The 24,673-nt window shown below is 35.6% G+C and overlaps 1 long non-coding RNA gene across 1 annotated transcript in view; it reads left to right on the top strand.

Annotated features, from left to right (window-relative positions):
- Positions 1-2,414: 2,414 nt before the first annotated feature.
- LOC127849527 (uncharacterized) overlaps positions 2,415-24,673 on the top strand; it is a 109,572-nt gene continuing 87,313 nt past the window's right edge. Inside the window, exon 1 of the long non-coding RNA XR_008034892.1 lies at positions 2,415-2,972. This is a non-coding gene — a long non-coding RNA (uncharacterized LOC127849527). The remainder of the gene's footprint in view (positions 2,973-24,673) is intronic.

Genomic DNA, 24,673 nt, shown 5'->3' with positions numbered 1-24,673 from the left:
AGTGTCTTATAATAGACATATGAAAGACAGTTTCTTATAGAGCATCCAAAGCAAGTGTCTTACAGACAATCAAAGCAAGTGTTTTATAGACAATCAAAGCAATGGTCATAGGGCCAATACAAAAGAGGGTTAATATAGACCAAGCATAGTACGTGACCAAAAGAACATTAAAGCAAGCATCCCTAAGTAACGGACCAAGCAAAACAGGTGTCTTATAGAATAAAAGCAAGTTTCTTATAGACCAATCAAAGCAAATGTCTTATAGGCCAATCAAAGCAAGTGTCTTATAGACTAATCAAAGCAAATGTCTTATAATCAATCAAAGAAAGGGTCTTATAGACCATGCAAATCAAGTGTCTTTTTGACGAATGAGCATTATTATTTCTGCTATTAACATTCAAGTGACCCAATATTCACATGGAGGATTGCATGCCCCATGAAATTTGTGAATTTTCTCATAATTCTGTAATGGAAATGAAAAGCCTAATGAGGATTATTACTGTCCTCCCTCTCAGAGTGCTTGTTATTCTGCAGGATATTGTTTACTGGCTCAATGCATTAAATGAATTGTGGTCAATGCATGAATATAATTACTTCATGCATGACAAAAAGCAATCACTTAAAGTCTTTACTTAAATACAAAAGAAGTTACTGAAATAAAATTGACAACGTTGTATGTTATAAAGATTAACAAATCTAAATCCTTATCAATAATATTTAATCATTTTAGTCTTAAGTTACTTGTGATGACATTTTTCAAAATCATCTCTCATTTTAAAAGAAAGCAGTTCAAAATACTGAAAGCGTTAGAGATTTTCAGTCACATTTATGTCTCCTAAAATCTTGTAGAGTTATTTAATATAAGCTCTTTATATGACACTAAACATAGGATGACATAATAACACCATTGATAAATGACAATAAATACACTGGAAACAAACATCATTCTGATATCCTGAAAGAAACTGTCTCTATCAATCACACGTAATGATTTAAAGACAATATAAACAGGAAAACATATCAACAGGCCCTGGTCTCATCTCTTAGAACGATGATAAAGTTTATTTTAGAGTTGTGAAATGTGTAGCTAATTACATTGCTGTATGAAAGGGTCAAAAGTATGCATTATTGGCATACATCTAAAATAAACCCATAAATAGGAAAATTAAATATTAATACAGTTTTTAGACAGTTTGTATTGATTAATGAAGGTAAGCTTACCCCTGCGAAATTTGTTCTAGAAATTGGAATGGTTCTGGAACTGTTCTAGAACATCAAGAGCAGTTCTGAACGTTCCATATTTACGTTCTAGAACATATGTTCTGGAATTGTTCCAAAACAGTAATCTATATTTTAATCCAGAACATTTGTGGAACATGGCTTAGTTCTGAAACTGGTCCAATAATATTCAAGAACATTTTTAGAACATTTCAAGGACAAAATAAGTTCAAGAAATTTCTAAAAATATTCTAAAATGTAGTTCTAGAACACATTTAGAACTCTTTAAGAACCAGTAAGTTCTACAAAAGTTCTAATGGGGAATAAGAACACATATAGAACAGGTCTAGAACCAAGGTCTACAATTGTTCTACAATTGTTCTACATATTTAAAATAAATATTATTCAGACAATGATTATTTGACTTCAATTTCAAATTATAGTAAGTTCTACAGAATATGTGGAATAAGAACACATATAGAACAGGTCTAGAACAATTCAAGGTCTGCAAATGTTCTACAATTGTTCTACATATTTAACATAAATATGTGTAACAGGGTGATATTACCACCCTTTAAAATGTTCTTTCTTAGATTAATTATACTTATTGTTTATATATAATGTTGGTGTGAACAATATTATACTTATTTTCTTATTGTGTAACTATTTGAAGTATATTGTTGTAGTTAAATAAAGTTTATATATTTTCTTATATTAACTTTAATTAATAATGTAAGTTTAGGTCTGGTCCGCACATAAGGCAGTCGTGAAGACGCAGCGAGACCGGTAAATAAACTCTGACATTCACACACACGTAAGTTTAGGTCGACCTTCCCACCAGTTGGGCAAGGTATTCAGGTTAATCCTGATGAATAGTTCTTTGTTACAAGTTCTGAGTGGAACAATTTCCTAGAACTGTTCAGGGACATTTTAAGAGCTGTTCTAGAACGTTTGTTCCAGACTTATTTGAAGCAAACCTAAATGAATTAATAATTAGCTTTATTGATATGTTTCGTGAACAGAATATTTCAATATATTCCATAAAAAAATATAATAATCATGACAAAGGAAATTAAATGGCCGGTATCTAAACAAAGCATAATCGCCAAGACCATAGCATCAGTTCTCTGCGTTAGGACCGTGCGATACTTTCGTACGCCTTCATTCCTTACTGAATTTCATTTTTAAAACCATTTTTTAACCAGGTTTTCCGAAGGAAAAAACTGGTTATTAGATTGGCGAATGCGGGCGGGCTGGCTGGCTGGCTGGCTGGCGGGCTGGCTGGCTGGCTGGCGGGCTGGCGGAATAAGCTTGTCCGGGCCATAACTATGTCGTTCATTGTCAGATTTTAAAATCATTTGGCACATTTGTTCACCATCATTGGACGGTGTGTCGCGCGAAATAATTACGTCGATATCTCCAAGGTCAAGGTCACACTTTGAGTTCAAAGGTCAAAAATGGCCATAAATGAGCTTGTCCGAGCCATAACTATGTCGTTCATCGTCAGATTTTAAAATCATTTGGCACATTTGTTCACCATCATTGGACGGTGTGTCGCGCGAAATAATTACGTCGATATCTCCAAGGTCAAGGTCACACTTTGAGTTCAAAGGTCAAAAATGGCCATAAATGAGCTTGTCCTGGCCATAACTATGTCATTCATTGTGAGATTTTAAAATCATTTGGCACATTTGTTCACCATCATGGGACGGTGTGTCACACGAAAGAATCACGTCAATATCTCCAATGTCAAGGTCGCCACGACTAAAAATAGATTTAAAAAAAAAAAAAAAAACTTACAAAGGGGGTTAATTTTTTTTGGTCATTTCAAAAGTTCAGTTTGAGTTTTCTCCCTTTATCAGATTTTTTTTTCACAATGAAAACCTGGTTTTGTGACAATTTTGTCCCTTGTTTTCTATCGTATACAGAATTCTATTCTCCTATTTAGCAAGATGTTATTTTTAAAACTGAACTCCAAATATAAATGCTACAAATCGGTATAAAGTACGAACATGTTAACCGTAAATCTAGACTCTAAAACGGTGTGATATTTGCATAAGTTAAAGTTATAACTTGCCGGGCTGCCCAAATCAGAAGAAAAACATAATATATATTTATATATCTGAAAACTACGTAATGTAGGCTTTCTAATGATATATAATTTGTCAAAATCGGCCGAGAAATTAATGTATAATTAATAAAAAGACGTGAGTGTGTACATCAAAATGTAAAACCTCGGCGCTTCGATGTACGCTAATCGATAGCTACTGGTCACGTGACAAAGTATCGCCAAGCTATTTGCCGATACGGTCCCGTTTCATATCCGTCTCATCTAGAGTCTGTGATAAGATCAATAAGGTGATCAATGGCTAACAACCCTTGACCACAGGTTACCTCTCTATAGATTCATTTAATTGGTTTTGAATCCATATTTGATCATTATTAATGCCTTAATTTCCCATATAATTTATTCCACGGGTTGTTTTTGTGTAATTGATTTTCAATCTGAAAAAGGGGGTCAACTAAACATTATAAGCACAAGCAAACATACAAAGCACATTTAGCAAATCAAAGATAACACCTACTCAAATGTACTTGTGTTTTATTTTGTTGAATATTCATTATATTACAATATATTACATTATATTTAAAAAAAAAAAATAGGGGGGGGTGGGGGGAGGGGATTCTTGGGTGCGATGGTTGGACGGTATTTCAAAAATAAAATAATAAAAATAAATTTTTATGTTTTTTAACCGTTTCAAAAAAAAATAAAATTGGGGGTGGGGGTGGGGTATAGTGTGAAAGTGTGGTGGTCATTTGTGAGATGATCTTAAAAAAAAAAAAAAAAAAAAAAAAAAAAAAGGGGGGGGGGGATTCGGGGGGGGGGGGGGGATTCGGGGGGGAGGAGGGAGGGGAGGGCAAGGGGAATGGTTTGGGTGGAGTCTATTGTGGTATGTCAGGTAAGAGTAGTTTTGTCAAAGTATCAATCAAATCTAATCATAAATAAAGAAGTTTTGGCAATTTTAGCAAAATTTAATAATTTTACCTTGAGAGTCAAGGTCATTCAAAGGTCAAGGTAAAATTCAGCTTGCCAGGTACAGTAACCTCATGATAGCATGATAGTATTTGAAGATTGAAAGCAATAGCCTTGATACTTTAGAAGTAAAGTGGATCAAAACACAAAATTAAACCATGTATTCAAAGTTACTAAGGCCAAAAAAAAAAAAGTCTTGGTTCAGGGAACATGGCCAGAAAAATGTAGGAGGGTAGGTAGGTTTTTTTTTTTTTTTTTTTTTTACCAGTCGACTGATTTCAGGGTGAAAAAGGGTCAGTTAATGCACCCATGATTGTTTAAACACTGACCAAATGATTAACATTGCACATGTGGTATTGAGTCGTTGTATATTATTCAATATTCCTAGCTCTTTATGCACTTCTTCAGGGCTAGCGCTGGCCCAAATTTTTTTTGAGCCAACCATTTTTTGTTTGTCTGTCTGTGATAGTGTGACCTTCATATTCAAAAGTGAACACGCCATCTTTATCAGTCTCTGGTGTTTGGGGTGTGACCTTCAGAATTTTTTTCATCATGAGACCTGACCTAGTCTCCGACAGGTGCTCAAGAGTCTGAATAGTGGCTGTCTAAAAGGGTAACCTCAGAATAGCACAAGTCTTCCTTCTGGTACATTTTTTGATAAAATGGCAATGGGTTTGAGCGCATCGCACAGGAAGTGAGCAGTGTACATAAATTTGAATGTTGCTATTGGTTTGTACAGGCTAAGGGCGTCACAGTACATTGATTTTGATTCATTATCAAAGCGAAGCCAATTGTTGTCAAGTTTCCATGACTCTTGGAATGCTCTAGTGTTTTGTGTTTTAATTTTTTTTTTTTTGTTATGACTCTTTTTCGTCCAACGACGCTTTAAGGTTAAAGACGCCATGTTAGCGACTGTAGAGACAAAGTGGTTACTTCCATTTTTATAGTAGACTAGATGAATGACTCTTCCTATGTGTTAAAAATTCAAAACTTTAATTACAATTAAACCGCGCGTGTTTTTCACATTTTAATTTGATTAAAATACGCTGCTGTCAGTTAGCATAGTGTGCGAGTAAAACAAACAAATTAATTAATTATCATCTTTTCATTTCGATCGGAAATTGGCAGAAAGTTGTAACATCATCGACATAGAACTAATTATTTAATTATTACTTTTAAATTCAGATCAATAGACAGCTTGGAAATAATAAAATTATTGTCACGCTTCTTTTCATTTTTAATCTTTAATAATACGACATTTGCGACCGGCCGCTATTTTGTTTGCAGACGACAATATTAACTGTGTATTCAAAGTGCACAGTGTCTGCGCATGAATGACCGAATATTACTCCATAGCTCCACCCATTTTTACATTTCATTCAACAACGTCATTTCATGTGTAAGCGCGCTCATTGTTGATTGGCCAGCTAGCATGCGCACTTCAATAACAATAAGGTCAAGCGATGTCTCGTATACAGGTGCAGACCGGTTTTTGTTCACTGTTCAAATTGCGAACACTTTCATTGAAACAAAGAGAAAAATATAGAAACCCAATCCAGGTTTAAATGGTGGCTGTTTTCAATGAAATTTTACGAGATTTTAGCATTTTCGCCATCAGATTTTTTTCCATGGACCAAAAAAATCGTTAGGGTCGGGGGCAAAAAATAGGGTCGGTCGGGTTCCCTGAACCAAGACTATTTTTTTTTTTGGCCTAAGTCAAAAAAGGGCCATAATTCCGTAAAAATGACAACCAGAGTTATGCAACTTGTCCTTTTACTGTCCCCTTATGATAGTTTGCGAGTGTTCCAAGTATGAAAGCAATATCTATGATTCTTTAGGGGTAAAGTGGACCAAAACACAAAACTTAACCAAGTTTTCAATTTTATAAGTATAAAGGGCCCATTTTTCCGTCCAAATGCCAGTCAGAGTTACATAACTTTGCCTGCACAGTCCCCTTATGATAGTTAATAAGTGTTGCAAGTATGAAAGCAATGGCTTTGATACTGTAGTAATAAAGTGGACCTAAACACAAAACTTAACCAAATTTTCAATTTTCTAAGTATAAAAAGGGCACATAATTCTGTCAAAATGCACGCCAGAGTTATCTAACTTTGCCTGCCCAGTCCCCTCATGATAGTAAGTAAGTGTACCAAGTTTGAATGCAATAGCATTGATACTTTCTGAGAAAAGTGGACCTAAACGCAAAACTTAACCGGACGCCGACGCCAAGGTGATGACAAAAGCTCATAATTTTTTTTCAAAAAATAGATGAGCTAAAAAATGCAATCTGGGTAATTGCCAAAAAGAGCCATAAAATATTTACTCCATATTCCACAGAATAATCTGGGAGATATTCATATGTCCATTTTCCCATAAACAGTCATTTATACCTCTTATCTCACTAGTGAACTTCTTAAACTGACCATTGAGATGATTTGAGACTGAATCCAGTGGATTCTAAATCAAAATATGGAAGATTGATCAAATCAATAGCATCAGGAGTAATGACAATTTTGCTTCAGAACAAAGCAATATAGAAATGCAATAACAAATATCTTGAAAGCTATTTCTTTATTTGTAAATTCATCATCTTATGTTTGTCCTTTTTATCATAGAAAATGAAATAGCAAATGGACTATTTTGTCATATTGAAATTAATATTAAAATTGCAAAAATTATTTAGTGTTTTTAAGTATTTCATATTAAATGTCATATGTGTCAAATCATCGGTATCATATAAAGTGTGTGATATTACAGATCCATGTATATTACCTGACCATTTTTGACAAGTGGTTACAAAACAGGCATAAGTTTGATCTGTAGGCTGTGGATAAAGGCATTTGTTTCCTTTAAAGGTGTCACAAAGGAGGATAAAATGGATCCGAAAATCCATATGTTTGTTTGCTCAGATATACGTTTATGTGAAGTGAAGAAAGTTTGTCAGAAATTTGCTAAAATACAAAAGTAAATCAGTTTAAAGTCATAATTCAATGTAAAATTATTGTATTTCAATACATTATAGAGTGAAGAATATACAAAGGTCATCCCATCTGTCAAACCTTCAGCAATCTTGAGCATTTGTCTTGCACAGGCAATATCTGCAGCAATCCCAACTTCAAAGCGCAGCAATAATGCATCAAAATGTCAATAAACTTTGGTAGGTGCAATATTTAGCCAACAAAAAAAACAGGAAAGCAACCCATACTGGAACCAGAGACAGTTATGAATCTCCACTGAATAATACATTGTTATCTTTTACTACGGCTCTCCTGTGACTGACTAATTACGTGAAAATATGACCACCAGCCAGCTACTTAAATGTCTAGTTTGCATAATAACATCAACTGCAGCTTTTGAGTCCATAATAATCACTAATCAAAGCGCTGAAGGCACTGAAGATGTTCGCTATTGCATAATTTAACACGCAATTCATTTTTGAAAATCAATCGCAAGTTTGAAATGAACACACGCCATTCAACTTTATAAAGTGTGTGTCATAGCGCACGGGTCGAGTTTTGTGTGCACTTTTAATCATCCTTATTGTTTCATAGAAATAACTTAGACAAAATAAAAACAACATGCTTTTTGGAAGTTCTGAAAGCATAGAAAGTATGATGAAAATGGTAATGATAACTTAATATAAAGAAAATTTGCAGTCACCATCATATTAAAGGAATATTTTTTTCTAATATCAAATGACTATCTCACCAAGAATATAAATTCATAATGAAAATTCCGTGTACAAAACTTTTGATTTTTGACACCATATACAAATTCAAAATATACAATAATCTTCGTATCTTGTATATGGAGGAATAAAAGTATATAAACATTGCTGTTTATGCTTTACTTGTTACCCGAGCAGTTCACACGGTATCAACAACGCTAACATAAACATAGGTATAGAGCACTAATGTGCTTTTAGGCGTAGCTGTTTCAGTTTTCATCTTAGTGACTTTTACATAACGCCAACAGACACGTGTGAATATTTTCGAATATTTAATAAGCTGATTCGAGATACAACCTCTGAATTTTTGCTACATCACTGCGAATGTGCTCAATTCAAAGGATGTAGCACTGTTCAGTGTAAGAAATTCCGGACTTCTCTCTGTATGCTCAAACGACACAAATTGTGGCCCTGTTACAATTACGCGTTACAATCCATCTCGCAGAATTTCACTTTCGCCTCCAAGATGAGAAAACAATCATTAGCGAAATAGTATAGTGTCACGATAAGAGAAAATCGTTTAATTATCATACCACAATGTTTGCCGTACTTGGTCAGCACGTCTGGAAATCATTCCTTAATGTGTGGATAGGCTGCCATTATTATCAAGTTTGCTATTTTCAATTCAATTTTGTATCAAAAAGCATTGTTCTTAAATGTGGCATTTTCAATTCGCAATGAGATTTGTAATGACCCTCGTCATGCAAAAATGGGTCTTATTCCATATGCGCCCATCATATAAAGAGCCCACTCAGCTATCCCTCCTTCTGGTAAGCAGAAACATAACATATTGAGTGATTTTAAAGCGAACAGCATCGCCTATGGCCTGACTGCGCAAAAGCACATGTTGGGTTTAACAAACGCTTGCCGAAATGCATAAGACCCATTTTCGCATGACGGCGCTATTGACGTGTGATTTAAATGTGTCGAAAGAAAACTGCATTTAAATCAAATATAAACATATGATATATTTCGATAGTGAAGAAAGATACTCATAACAAGGCATATGAGGACACATATGAAGTGCTCTCCCGTAGTATATTTTTTATTTACTCACACAAATGTGTGGTTTGACAATGCTAACACACATTTCATGCGGTGAATATGCAGCTTACAAGTGAAAAAGACAACACAATAGTTTAACTTTTGTTTAATTGTTTTTAATTATTTAGAAAAGTAAATTGCTAACTTTATTTCAAAGTCAGTGTATACGCCGACTACATTTTTAAAAGACATTTATTGCTATAAATATATTTAATATAATATATTAAGTTGTTTACGGTTTTAGCGATTAAAAAGCATTTTCGAGGTTGCCTATAGTATGCCTGTAGTAATTGATGAACTCATATCCAACTGTCTATGTATTGAGAACTGTGAATATAAACAAGCTTAACCTTCTACTAACCTTCTACTATTGCATTTGTATTATTATTATAAAATGTTTGTTATATTCGGGTTAAGCAATTATGAAACTTTTTTTTGTCTATCGTATCGCTGAAGTTATTGTTGAACTTATGTTCAACGTTTTATAAATTGAGAATATAAATAAGCGTCAACTTTTTCCCGAATCTCTCAATTTACGACCTGTACTACGTCATTGAGTTGTATGCGAGAGCGTAACCTATTGCTTTGTTATAACCCGTAAACTTTCCTTTGTTTATTGACAGGCGCATCTATTAATAGCCTCATATCATGAATGTAAAAACACCCGCGAAAAAGAACCACGTGACCAAATAGGACGCAAAACGCAAATACCATGCGACTACGACTTTTATTATGTAAGAACGCTCCGCAATTCCTTTGAAGCCGGAGCCTTGTGATTGCTTTTACGTAAATAATTGACCTCTAACTGAAGTAAGCAAAGGAAACGCAGCACCTAATTGACCCATTCCTTCTATGTGCGAAGGCAGATTGAATTTTACTAATGTATGGTTTGCCTATTATAACACACATTATAATGCGGTAAATATGCGACTAACAAGTAAAAAACACTATAATTAAACTTTTGTTTTGAATTAAGTTATTTAGAAAACAAAATTCCAAACCTTATTTCAAAACAGCAAGACTACATTTTTTAGAGAATATTATTGTTCTATTTAAATGTTTTTTAACAGTTTCAGCGATAATGAAACATTTTTTTATGTTGTCTATGATCATATCCCTGTAATAATTGTTGAACTCGTGGTCAACGTATTATTAATTGAGATCTGTGAATATAAACAAGCGTAACTTTATACTATTGCGTTATTCTCACACAGACTCCCCTTTGTTTATCGCCAGCCTCAGATTTATGAATGAGCTGAGCAAAAATACTACGTCACGCACACGCAGCAGAAAGTGGACTATTTTAATCATTCATAAACAATCTCCTCCGCGACACGTACAATACAATCATTGTTTATTGATTCTTTTCTATAAAACACCGTTCGAAAATATTGAATGTAACACGATATTAATATAATGTTTCCATTTGTAAATACACATAATTGGAGAACTCAAACCTCTTGCATAAATTATACAACTCTTTCTTGCACGGATACGCAAGCGGGTATTGGGTTAATCATACCTAGGTCGAGAATTTCACACTAAGCACTTTAGAAGGTCGCTAAAGCGACCATCTAAAAACGTGTTTTGGTCTGATAAAAGCAATACTATTTAATGACAGCAGACTGTGGCTTAAAAATAAAACAGCATAACTTCAAGCAAACACTTCAGTAACTTGCATAGCTATTATTGCAAAAATAAACTGAAATGTCTAGTTTGAAGGGGCATAATCCAGTTAATTACGAAACATATTAAAACAATTAATATTCACTCTATTCATTCAAATGTTTATCTAGTAAGAAATAACATATAGACCAAAGTGTTTTTAATAACAATATATGTGTAAGCATTAAACAACAAAAGCATTCAGAAAAGAGAGTCAAAATGGGATTCCAAACACATTTCTACAGAAATCACCCACTTCTATCACTTGATGTACATTTTAATCAGTCACTGTAAAAAAACAAACACCATTTTTACAAGTGATTTCAAATTTTTACTAAAGTATCACCAAGAAGAGGAAAATTAATCACTTTAACACAACAAGAGATTCCCAGGGTTGGCATTAAAAAATGCAGCTGAGAAACATTTTGTTGTCTTCAATACCAGTACATTATACTGTGATCTCATGAAAACAATAAACTCAGTACTATAATGGTCCACACTGTCAGAGACAAACTATAAATATATCTGTCAAAGATAATTGCAAAAAATATCAGAAGCAACATTAGGAAAGGTCAATAGGATAACTCTTCAGACTTGTAAGAAACACAAGAAACATGTAAGGCCAATTGACACAGCACTTGACAGGAGTAAAATACATTGTTGTTTATGATAGAGCACAATATCAGGACTGCCTTATCACTTGATTAATCACCTTAATGTGGAAACAATGACACACTGGACTGCTGCTGAAACTGAAAGAAAACAACATAAGGAATGGTTTCTCATATTTGTATGTGCCTGTTAGCAGGGATGTATTTATATTGCCCTTTTCTATTTAACAGGTATTTTTAAACCACTTACCATTCAAGCCTATGCAATGGTCTCATCATCAAGAAAATATAACATAATCTGCAAGTATTGTTCAAAAAAGATTTAATGGTTTCCAGTTTTAAACAAAATGTCTTGATATTCCCTATATGTAAAACAGTGGACACAAAAACTCTGTTCTTTAAAGTATTCATATGACATTATGTTCTAGAAATCTGTGCGACCAACAAAGCATGTTACTTTTATCATGCTATCAAATATGGCTATGTAGGGGAAAGATTGATGTATATTTAAAGATGTCATCACCATCAGAGAGTGTTACCCTGTGATCATGCAAACAAGGTATTATTGTCACAGATTGTAAGATTCCCAGCATGTCAGTTCCTTACATGGGGCTTCAGGAGATGTTGTATTTGCTGTGAACAATTATTATGCAAGCCTTGGCCAATAGGTACATGTACCAGTATCAGCACAAGTTGATCATAATAATTATGTACTTACTTTGCTCAGTGAAAATGAGTCCTAAATAATTTAAGCTATTACATTTTAATAAGAGAGTTAAATGTGAAAGACAATTGGGCCATGTCTTTTACATTACTCTCTTTAAAAAAGGTAATAACGTGTCTTTGTTATTGCAGTCTAAAAGCACTTCAGGCCATGTGACATAGCCAAGTGCTTTATAAAGACTGCACTATCAAAGGCACATTTTATGAAACACACATAAATTATATATATATATATATATAGCTCCAAATTATATGCTGATAGTATTTATGAAACTTATGATGATGATTACCATTATTATCAGTTTGATAATGACAATGAAGATTACTATGATGGTGATGATGACATTACAATTTAATACAGTAGACTCTGCCAATACCGGACCCTCTGAATACCGGAACTCTCCCGATTCCGGACGGTCGGGCCAGTCCCGTATTTTCTCCTTCTATTTCTTTGTTAAAAAATGTTGAATAAACCGAACTCTCTGAAAACCGGAAACCGGACGGGTATCTCCGTAAATTTAGTCATTTTCAACGTAAAATACATTGAGTATACCGGACGGTCTAAATTCTCAAGATGCCCGAGGCGTGAAAATAACAATACCTAGTCAGCACTGCGAGTGCGGTGTCGCACATTTTGCTCGCGCAATTATCGATAATCGGATAAAACATACCATAAAGGTGTCAAGTCGTTACCGCGCTATGGGAGTCCGATTAAGTAATGTAAAACAAACTGTGAATGTCTATAATAGACGTGCGGTAACACCAAAAAGTGATTGACTCGATCGTTCTATTAATTATTTATTATCGCCTATGATAAACAATCTAATTGAAAAATTAATGCATGCCGTTGCGACGATCACTTTCTTGTGATCTTCTTGGGTATTTTACGTTAGAGGATAAGATAAAGCTCATCACGGAATCAACTGCTCAACCAAAACCATCTTGAAGGCACTCGGCGAGCGCTTCAAGATCGGGAAGTCAACGGTCGGCGACATCTTGAAGAAAAAGAACGTTTACCAGGAGATTTTGAGATTATGAATATCTAAAATAATAATTATGACGCTGTTTTTTGCTTGTGTGTATGTTTTTTGAAATATGGTACATGTATGTATTGAATAATAAATCGTGTATCTACAACAATCTTATTTGTGTCGTCACTCGCCTATATGACAAATGCCACGTACGTACATGTATAAAGCACCACGCTTACTTTGGGATTAATCAAAACAAGTCGGTATGGATTTTTGTTTGCTTTTAATCGATTAAAAACACATTTTTTTAAGAATGCAATTAACATCATCAGTACCTGCGTACAGTTATCACATGGTACATGTAAATGTATATAGTTTGTTTTATTTTAATGTGATTCTGTACCCAATGCATACCATGTATATTTCGGCAATATGAAAACTCTTGGTAAACCGGAACTCTCTGAAAACCGGACGATCAGGCCGGTCCCGAGACCGTCCGGTTTACAGAGAGTCTACTGTATTGGGTAATCAGTAACTTAACAGCACTGTTTCTATAACATGGGTATTATTTTTGAGTTTTTCAAAGACATTAACTACAAACCATGCATGTTTTCATGGTCAGCACATACCCTTGATACATCAGGCATTATATTTAACAACTTAGACACCACAACAGTTTCTCTGCTGACTGGTGAAGACCAGAATTTTGTCATATTGACATATCTCTAAAAATTTCTGCAAGATTTAAGAAAAAACAGTCAGAAATTGTGATATGTTTTCTGTTCTTTACATTTAAATTTCACTGCCTAATCTTGTTTGTTCACTCAGATGTGTATTCCCCTTGAAAAAGAAAGCATCACAATACATGATGTAAGGATTTTATGTAATACCATTCACTTAAACAAGGGCTGTTTGTAAAACATGCATGCCCCCCATATGGGCTGTCAGTTGTATTGGCAGCCATTGTGTTAATATGTTTTTTGTCACTGTGACCTTGACCTTTGACCTAGTGACCTGAAAATCAATAGGGGTCATCTGCCAGTCATGATCAATGTACCTATGAAGTTTCATGATCCTAGGCCTAATAATTCTTAAGTTATCATCAGGAAACCATTTTACTGTTTCGAGTCACTACGGCCTTGACCTTTGACCTAGTGACCTGAAAATTAATTGTGGTCTTCTGCCAGTCATGATCAATGAACCTATGAAGTTTCATGATCCTCGGTGTAAGCTTCTTGAGTTATCATCCGGTAACCATTTTACCATTTAGAGTCATTGTGAACTTGACCTTTGACCTAGTGACCTGAAAAATCAATAGGGGTCATCTGCCAGTCATGATCAATGTTCCTATGAAGTTTCATGATCCTAGGCGTAAGCATTCTTGAGTTATCATCCGGAAACCATTTTACTGTTTTGAGTCAATGTGACCTTGACCCTTGACCTAGTGACCTGAAAATCATTAGGGGTCATCTGCCAGTCATGATCAATGTTCCTATGAAGTTTCATGATCCTAGGCCTAAGCATTCTTGAGTTATCACCCGGAAACCATTTTACTATTTTTATTCACTGTGACCTTGACCTTTGACCTAGTGACCTGACAATCAATAGGGGTCATCTGCCAGTCATTATCAATGTACCTATGAAGTTTCATGATCCTAGTCGTAAGCATTCTTGAGTTATCATCCGGAAACCGTTTTACTATTTCGAGCCACTGTGACCTTGACCTTTGACCTAGTGACCTGAAAATCAATAGGGGTCATCTGACAGTCATGATCAACGTACCTATGAAATTTCATGATCCTAGGCCTAAGCTTTCTTGAGTTATCATCCGGAAACCATCTGGTGGACAGATCGACGGACCGACTGACCGACATGAGCAAAACAATATACCTCCTCTTCTTCGAAGGGGGGCATAAAAAGAGCCAAGATTTGAGAAGCACTTTTGAATACATCATGAAAGAATATGTGAAAGGTTTAGTTTGACAGTTGACATTATTTTTTTATTTAATTTATTTCGACAACCAAAGCATCAGCATGGAAAACCAGAAGAGAATGATCAATAAACAAACTTCCAGGAGCGCAAAAGATAACAATTAAAGAACATTTATTGATATGTGTTTCTTATATTAAATTAAAAAACTTCCAAGTCTACATGAGCAATAAAGTGTTTGTATTATAGTTATGGAAAAATAATTCAAACATTTCAAACTTCATGATTACCATATCCATGTAAAGAACTATCATGCAATATTCATGTAATTAAAAAATGAATTTGAAATGAATAAGCTTGTAGAATGGAACTAGTACCTATCAAATTCGGCAGATAAAGAAATGAAATATAACTTGAACAATTATTATGCATGCGTTGGCCAATAGGTACTTGTATCAGTATCAGCACAAGTTGATCATATGTACTTACTTTGCTCAGTGACATACATGCCATAATTTTTCAGACCAATTCCGGGACATTGAGTTAAATTGTCCGGGACTTTTGCCGATTTTCCGGGACATGTATAAAATGTAGCGATATTTATAGACATATGCATTTTATGTACGTTTTTTTTGTGTTTCGCATTGTTAATTGCAAAAGTTCGAAAGTCTATCCGAAATACACTTGATCTATTAACGTCAAATTAAACATTACTACTTCCGTTACTAGATACAAGCCACGTGTTTTCAGTGTAAGCGTTGTTAACATAGATGGTGACGTCAATGCGTTATTGTTATTAAAACCGGTGTGTAATGCGTAGTTGTTGATACGCCTTTATTCATTTATATTAACATTTATATAATAAAAAATACAACAATACAGTACCGTTAGATCGTCAACTCAAATCAATTCACAATACATACAACCAATCACAATAACATTTTTATAGGGCATGCTTACTTTTTTACTCAACTTCTTTGTCGGTTAAACGTGCGAACACAAACTGCTTTTAATTTTTTACTCAGCGATGTTGGACTTCAGATGTGTGAACAACTATCCTTTGCCCTTACGCAGTGGGAAATAATGACGTAGTAGATTAAAGTCAATTAACAACAACATTAAACAATGCCGCCTTTTTGGTTTGACCGCGAACGTGAGACAATCGATTTGATAACAGGCCCCTGTTAATTGATCGATTTTGACACGTAGCGTAGTCTGCCTATTCGGGTAGGCATTGTCATGGAGACGCTTCAGATATACACAGATTCGAGGTGCAGTTAAGCCTAAGATAAGGTACATGTATATATGGATTTTGTAAATTCCGGGACATTTGACACATTTCTTCAATCCGGGACGTATGGCATGTATGCTCAGTGAAAATGAAGAAATTAACAAGGGCTGTTTGTAAAACATGCATGCCCCCTATATGGGCTGTCAGTTGTAGTGGCAGCCATTGTGTGAATACGTTTTTTGTCACTGTGACCTTGATCTTTGACCTAATGTAAGTTATCATCCGGAAACCATTGTACTTTTTCGAGTCACTGTGACCTTGACCTTTGACCTAGTGACCTGAAAATCAATAGGGGTCATCTGCCAGTCATGATCAAGGGGGGAGTGAGAGGGGGGTATATTGTGGGGTGTGGTAATTTATTAGATGTTATAAAAAAAAAAAAAAATCGGGGGGGGGGGGCGGGGGGGGGGGGGGGGGGGCTAGGGGGGTAGGGGAGAGTGAGAGGGGGGTATAATGTTGGGTGTGGTAATTTATTAGATGTTTAAAAAAAAAAAAATTTGGGGGGGGTGGGGGGGGGGGAAGGGGGGGTAGGTGGGGGGGGGTCGAGAGGGGGGTATAATGTGGGGGTGTGGTAATTAATTAGATGTAAAAAAAAAAATGGGGGGGTGGGGGGGGGTAGGGGGGAGGTAGGGGGGAGTGAGAGGGGGGTTTAAAAATGTGGTGTGTTGTAATTAATTAGAAGTTTAAAAAAAAAAAAATTGGGGGGGGGGGGGTGGGGGGGGGGGGGGTAGGGGGATGATGGGGGTGTGAGGGGGTATAATGTGGGGTGTGGTAATTTATAAGATGTTTAAAAAAATTTTTTTTTTGGGGGGGTAGGGGGGTGGGGGGGTGAGAGGGGGTAATAATGTGGGGGTGTGGTAATTTATTAGATGTTTAAAAAAAAATTTGGGGGGGGCAGTGGGGGGGAGTGGGGGGGGTAGGGGGGAGTGAGAGGGGGGTATAATGTGGGGTGTGGTAATTTATAAGATGTTTAAAAAAAAATGGGGGGGGGGGTAGGGGGGTGGGTGAGAGGGGGTAATAATGTGGGGTGTGGTAATTTATTAGATGTTTAAAGAAAAAAAATCTGGGGGGGGCGTGGGGGGTGGGGGGTAGGGGGGAATGAGAGGGGGGTATAATGTGGGGTGGGGTTATTTATTAGATGTTTAAAAAAAAAAATTTGGGGGGGTGGGGGGGTTGGGTAGGGGGGGTGGGGGTAGGGGGGATGGGGGTGAGAGGGGGGTATAATGTGGGGTGTGGTAATTTATGAGATGATGTTTTTAAAAATAAAAAATTAATTTGGGGGGCGTGAGGTTGGGGGGGGATTCTGGTAGGGGCGTGGGGTATTGTTTGGGTGGAATCCATTGTGGTATTCAGGTAAGTGTTGTTTTGTCAAAGTAATAATAAAATGTGATCATAAAAAATAACAAATGATCTCACACTGGCATGATAAATATCCTCTCTTTATTAAACATAAAATTTAAACTTGTTGCATTTTTTTTCCCTGTATATAAGAAAGATATAATAGTGTATTACCTCCCCTGTCCTGCTTATATTTATATTGATCAACAAAATTAAACAATAACACAATATTTAATATACAAAATATACAAAAAATCTCATATTCTGATAATATTTTTACTGATCCACTTTATTATACTCAAAGGATGATGTTTCATTGGACTGATAATTATAGATTTAGGATTACAGACCAGTTGCTTCAGTTATATTGTTCATAGTTCGCCCTGTTGGCCGCGTATGCGTTCTTGAGTTATCATCCAAAAACCATTTTACTATTTCGGGTCAGGTCGGGCTACAATAACCTCGTGAAGAGGCCAGTAGGACCAGTGTAAATAAACTCTGAAATAAAAAAATAATAAAATATTTCGGGTCACCCTGACCTTGACCTTTGACCTAGTTACCTCAAAATCAATAGGGGTCATCTGCGAGTCATGATCAATGTACCTATGAAGTTTCATGATCCTAGGCCCAAGCGTTCTTGAGTTATCATCCGGAAACCACCTGGTGGACGGACCGACAGACCGACCGACATGAGCAAAGCAATATACCCCCTCTTCTTCGAAGGGAGGCATAATAATTTAAGTTATTACCTTTTTATAACGAGAGTAATGTGAAAGACGTGGGCAATGCCTTTCACATTACTCCTGTTATAACAAGAGCACCGCCTTGCGGGTGCAGACCGCTCATCTATTTTTCTTTTTAAAGGTGAAGGGACCTATCTCAATACTTCAATCAAAAAAAAAGGAAGGGTGGGTGGAGAGGGGTGTATAGTGTGGGGTTGGGGTCATTAAGTACATTATCTTCCAAAATAAGAAATAAAAATGCAAAAAAAAAAAAAAAAAAAATTCTTTTGGGGGGGGGGGGGGCGAGATTCTTGGGTGGGATAGTTGGATGGTCTTTCAAAAATAAAATAATAAAACGAAATATTTTTGTTTTTTTAACCATGTTTCAAAAAAAAAAAAATGGGGGGGGGGAGGGGGGGGGGGGGGGGTTGGGGGGGTTATAGTGTGAGGGTGTGGTCATTTATAAGATGATCTTTCAACAACAAAAAAACAAACAAGAGGGCCTGAAAGGCCCAAAGTCGCTTACCTGAGATAACAAGATATTATTGGGACAAATCTTCTGACCAAGTTTCATGAAGATCGGAAAATAAATGGCCTCTAGAGTGTTAACAAGGTTTTACTATAGCCATATAAGGAAAAATGCCCCGCCCCCTGGCAGCCATGTTTTTCAACCGTGGTCTCATTTTTGAACACTTCCAAGATATTATCGGGATGAATCTTCTGACCAAGTTACATGAAGATCGGACAGTAAATGTGGCCTCTAGAGCCCCTTCGAAGCCATGTTTTTCAAGCAAACATAATTATTTTCAAACTCATCCAAGATATCATTGTGACCAATCTTCTGACCAAATTTCATGAGGATTGGAAATAAATGTGGCCTTTAGAGTGTTAACAAGGTTTTACTATAGCCATATATAGCCATATAAGGAAAAATGCCCCGCCCCCTGGTGGCCATGTTTTAAAAGCAACCAAAACCATTTTCAAACTCATCCAAGATATCATTGGGACAAATGTTCTGACCTAGTTTCATGATGATCGGAAAATAAATGTGACCTCTAGAGTGTTAACAAGGTTTTACTATAGCCATATAAGGAAAAATGCCCCGCCCCCGTGGTGGCCATGTTTTTCAACCAACCGGCATCATTTTTGAACTCTTCCAAGATATTATTGGGATGAATCTTTTGACCGAGTTTCATGAAGATCGGACTATATATGTGGCCTCTAGAGTGTTAACAAGATTTTACTATAGCCATATAAGGAAAAATGCCCCGCCCCTTGGCAGCCATGTTTTTCAAGCAAACGTTACCATTTTCAAACTCATCCAAGATATCAATAAGACAAATCTTCTGACAAAATTTCATGAAGATTGGACAATAAATGTGGCCTCTAGAGTGTTAACAAGGTTTTACTATAGCCATATACGGAAAAATGCCCCGCCCCCTGGCCGCCATGTTTTTCAACCAACCGTTATCATTTTCAAGCTTGTCCAAGATATTATTGGGATGAACCTTCTGACCAAATTTCATGAAGATTGGAAATAAATGTGGCCTCTAGAGTGTTAACCAGATTTTATTATAGCCATATAAGGAAAAATGCCCAGCCCCTTGGCAGCCATGTTTTTCAAGCAAAGGTTACCATTTTGAACTCATCCAAGATATCATTGGGACAAACCTTCTGAGCAAGTTTCATGAAGATCGGAAAATAAATGTGGCCTCTAGAGGGTTAACAAGGTTTTACTATAGTCATATAAGGAAAAATGCCCCGCCTCATGGCAGCCATGTTTTTCAAGCAAACGTAACCATTTTGAACTCATCCAAGATATCATTGAGACCAATCTTCTGACAAAATTTCATGAAGATTGGACAATAAATGTGGCCTCTAGAGAGTTAACAAGGCAAATGTTGACGCAGCACAATGCACGACGCACGACGGACAAAAGGCGATCACAAAAGCTCACCATGAGCACGTTGTGCTCAGGTGAGCTAATAAAAAAAAATCCTTTTTTATTTGTTTTTTTTTTTTGGGGGGGGAGGATTTTTTTTTTGGGGGGGGGGGAGCATGGGGGATGGTTTGGGTGGAGTCTATTGTAGTATGTCAGGTAAGAGTTGTTTTGTCAAAGTATCAATCAAATATGATCATAGATAACGAAGTCATGGCAATTTTACCACAATTTAATTATTTGACCTTGATAGTCAAGGTCATTCAAAGGTCAAGTAAAATTCAACTTGCCAGGTACATGATAGTATGAAAGTATTCGACATTTGAAAGCAAAAGCCTTGATACTTTAGAAGTAAAGCGGATCTAAACACAAAATGTAACCATATATTTTAAGTTACTAAGTCAAAAAAGGGCCATAATTCTGTCAAAATGACAACAAGAGTTATGCAACTTGTCCTGTAAAGTCCCCTTATGATAGTTTGCGAGTGTTCCAAGTCTGAAAGCAATAGCTATGATACTTTAGGAGTTAAGTGAACCAAAACACAAAACTTAACTATTGATACGTGTTTATTAAATTAAATGTACAAACTGCAAGTCTACATGGGCAATAAAGTGTTTGTGTGTAATATTTATGGCTAAATAATGTAAACATTTCCAACCCCAGGATCACCATTTACATGCAAAGAACTATCATGCAATACCCATGTCATTAAAAAATGAATTTGAATAAGCTTGTAGAATGGACTTATCAAATGCGGAAAATAAAGAAATAAAAGAAAAGTTTTATATCACTTAAATATGCTAACATTCAAAAGGGAAATCACCACAGTATTTTTAAAGATGAATAAATCTTGTATCACCATTCCTTTCTGCACTTACAACAGAGCCATTATGGATACATTGGAAACTTAACTCAATACCCAATTTCAAAGATAGGTCATTAAATAAAAGCAAAACATAGCCATATTTGAACAACAGGTATCGTTTATGCAAGGCAATCAATGCACAGATATAAATAGGGCCATTAAAGGGGCCTTTTCACAGATTTTGGCATTTTTTAACTTATTCATAATATGCTTTATATTGATAAATGTAAATATTGGATCGTAAAAGCTCCAGTAAAAAATCAAGAATAAAATTAAAAAAGGAAAAGAACATTGCCCGGAGCAGGTTTCGAACCAGTGACCCCTGGAGTCCTGCCAGAGTCCTGAAGTAAAAACGCTTTAGCCTACTGAGCCATTCCGCCGAGTACACATACTTGACGTATTTTATACCCTATATAAGCAATCTTCGTAGTTTCACAAAATTTAACGACAAAAGCAGAACTCTCCAAATTATTCAATCGTTTCGCGTTGCAACGCTTTATAATTTTTAGGTTTTATAATCGTCAAAAGATGCATATAATGGCTATATTAGAACATGGTAAATGTTCAGTATTACTGTTTCCTCACAAATATCATAACTTAAACGAAAATTTGCGAATCTGAAACAACTTTTTTCAATTTTGTCAATTTACCAAAGCGTGAAAAGATCCCTTTAAAGCATCAAATGTGCATTTACATCATATGTAAAGAGGAAACAGTAGGCACATTTTTCCTCATTTTTGTTACAGCAATATGTCCTTTGTATGCAATTATCTTGTTATGCAATGAAAGCAATTATTCAATTTCGTAAAAGCTGTCACTTAGGAGTGATATATGTGCAATATTTGTGGACAAATTTTTTCCTCATGAGATATTATTACTTATGTCCACTGTATCTGTGATAATAATGATCTGTCATTATTTTCTGAAGCCATCGTTTCTCTTCAAGAAAACAGACAGTGTTGTAATGTCATTCAATTTTTGCATACCAAAGTTTGTTTTAAAACAAACAGCTGGTAATAGTGCACTTTCTTAGCCAAATGAAAAATCTATGACATACCAAAAAAACAGGGACCTACCAAATCCAACGTAATCCACGCATACATACTCTGTCTGTTTCGTAATCAAGATTATTCCGCTTTTGACACAAAAGGGTGTAGATTACACAGTGTACTTAACTGACACGTGACATTGCTCTAAAACGCGAGTGCAGTACAGCTGTATCGACTTCGATGACTTCGTTCAGGTAGAATAGTAATGCTTAGCGCTAATTGTTAACAACTTTATTACCCATTGTGTGTATTGTGTTTTTCAATGTTGTTGCAAATTATACAGCCTCCACGCAGCAGATCCGGATCAAAGACAATAAAGGAAATTAAAAGATGACTTATATACATTCTCCGCTTTTATTACAAATTTATACAGAACATATTGATTTGTGTTTGGTTGTTTGCGTTTAACTACAATACAGATGTAAAAATAGCTTGTGCTTTGTTTATGGGCTATCGATATTTTAATTATTGACAGCTATGGCAAGTTTTACGATACATGTTTCAAATCAGTGTTACTTGTAGCAATTGAAAATGTAAAAGGTAAAGAGAAATTAGCAATCATGACGATTAGTTCCATCCAAACGTAGGGTATTTGTTTAAAAAAATGTACTTAAATTTTTGCCCGATTTTCAGAAAATCCCCGAAAAGCACGTTTTTCGAATGACTGAGTATGACGCACTAAAACATTGCTTTGTATCCTATTGCATTCAATTTAATTTAAACTCATTTGTCCATTGGTTGTTTCAACGAAATCTGAACTGTGCCCTATGAAACCGCTGTCCCATAATGCACTGTTAATTTTACACTTCAGAAAATTATTGTACTTAAAGTGATCAAATATTTATGATGCAAAACTCTTGAAACTTAATTGAAAATTGACCAAATAGTTTGCTAACACTAATTTTAACCAATATTCTTCGCATCTTCTCTAATTTGCGCTGATAAAGGTAAGATTGTTATTAGTTTGGCGATGATAATAAATGAATAAGACCAATTGGCAATTGGCTTTACTGTTGCAAACACTCGTTAACGGTTATTCGGTCCCACTTATCCACTAATCTTAATAATGATACTAGTGGGGGCCAATTACTGATTACCTGATAACAAAAGACTATTATATTGACATGTGACAAACAGGCCCCACCTCTTGCTTGTGACTTGCAAGTGTCCTCCCTCGTTCCCTACTACAATTTATCACAACCGCGATATATTTCGGACAAACAAATCGGATATAGACTGAAGCATTTATATTTTATTCAAAGTCAGGAATTGGCAAATTTAAGTGCTGACAAAAATGTAATTTTTTTAAAATGACGAAATTTCGTGCTGGCGAAAATAAATGGTTTCACAGTAGATATGCATCTCCAGTTGAAGAGTATTCATACTGCCTTAACTCCATACTACTTTCTGCTTTTGAATTAATAAGAACCCAATATATATACTGAAAATCATCAGCCCATTTATATGTAGCATATTTAAGGGTTTGTGTAAAAAATAGCTCTGAGAAGCGATGCAGCAGTTTCAGCCATGATAATACTGCATCTACAAGAAAATTCTAGATATTATACAAAATGTCATCTTTAACTCAAATCAATTCACAAAATGCTTTGCTGACATGTTCGCAACAGATGATACATCACTTATAACGCGTCTTTAATCAAGCGCTCCTAATCAATTAACAGCTATATTAGACCCGAAGCAAGTTGGAGCCAAACAAACCAAAGAACTTATGCTGTGACCAGGTTTGTGAAAACAGTTCGAGCCATCCAATAATTAGACCCTCAAAAATTCACAACGTCTTTTCTCGAAGGTACAGGTTGTGTTACGAGTTGAAAATATAGGGCGTGTACGCTGTTAATGAAAGTTTCCTAGCATTTTCCAGAACTCTTTATAATGGAAGTACATTTTTATATAGACACTGGGCTGAACCATTGTCTATATAAACTTACTACAATTATTAAGGCCACACTAAAGGTCACAATAAACTAATACAAATTGAAGGCGGTACAGAGGAAAACGGTACAACAAAAATGACTATGAATCTATTGAAAATCGTTTTTCTATTTTCATAATTGTTTTCTGTATGATTGATTTTTTGTTCAATTTTATTTTCTGTCACATACAAATAGTAAAAATGCTGCCTTGGTCTAGCAGATTTATGCTACCATGAAATAATGATATATTTCAAGTAACTGGTTTACATCCATACTTTTTCCTCAACACTGTAGCAATAAATGTCACCCCTCATGGTGCAGAAACTTCCAGTAATCTCATAAAATCCCTAATTTCATTAAAGTTTCATTTATTCTGAGAACAGGTCTTAACAATCATTGTAATCATGAAAGTGTACACTCAATTATAACAAGTGTTCCGTGGTCGGAGACATATGCCCTTCCAAACAGGGCTTTGACCTAGTGACCCCAATTTAAATAGGGATCATTTACTGACCAACACCAATGCACATGAGAAGTATCAAGCCAATCAGTGAATCAGTTGACGAGTTATTGATCGGAAACGATTTCACACTCTGTGTGTAAGAGTGATCT

This window comes from Dreissena polymorpha, chromosome 11 (genome assembly GCF_020536995.1).
Source record: "Dreissena polymorpha isolate Duluth1 chromosome 11, UMN_Dpol_1.0, whole genome shotgun sequence".
NCBI classification, from domain to species: domain Eukaryota; kingdom Metazoa; phylum Mollusca; class Bivalvia; order Myida; family Dreissenidae; genus Dreissena; species Dreissena polymorpha.
This window is presented reverse-complemented; position numbering and strand designations above follow the sequence as displayed.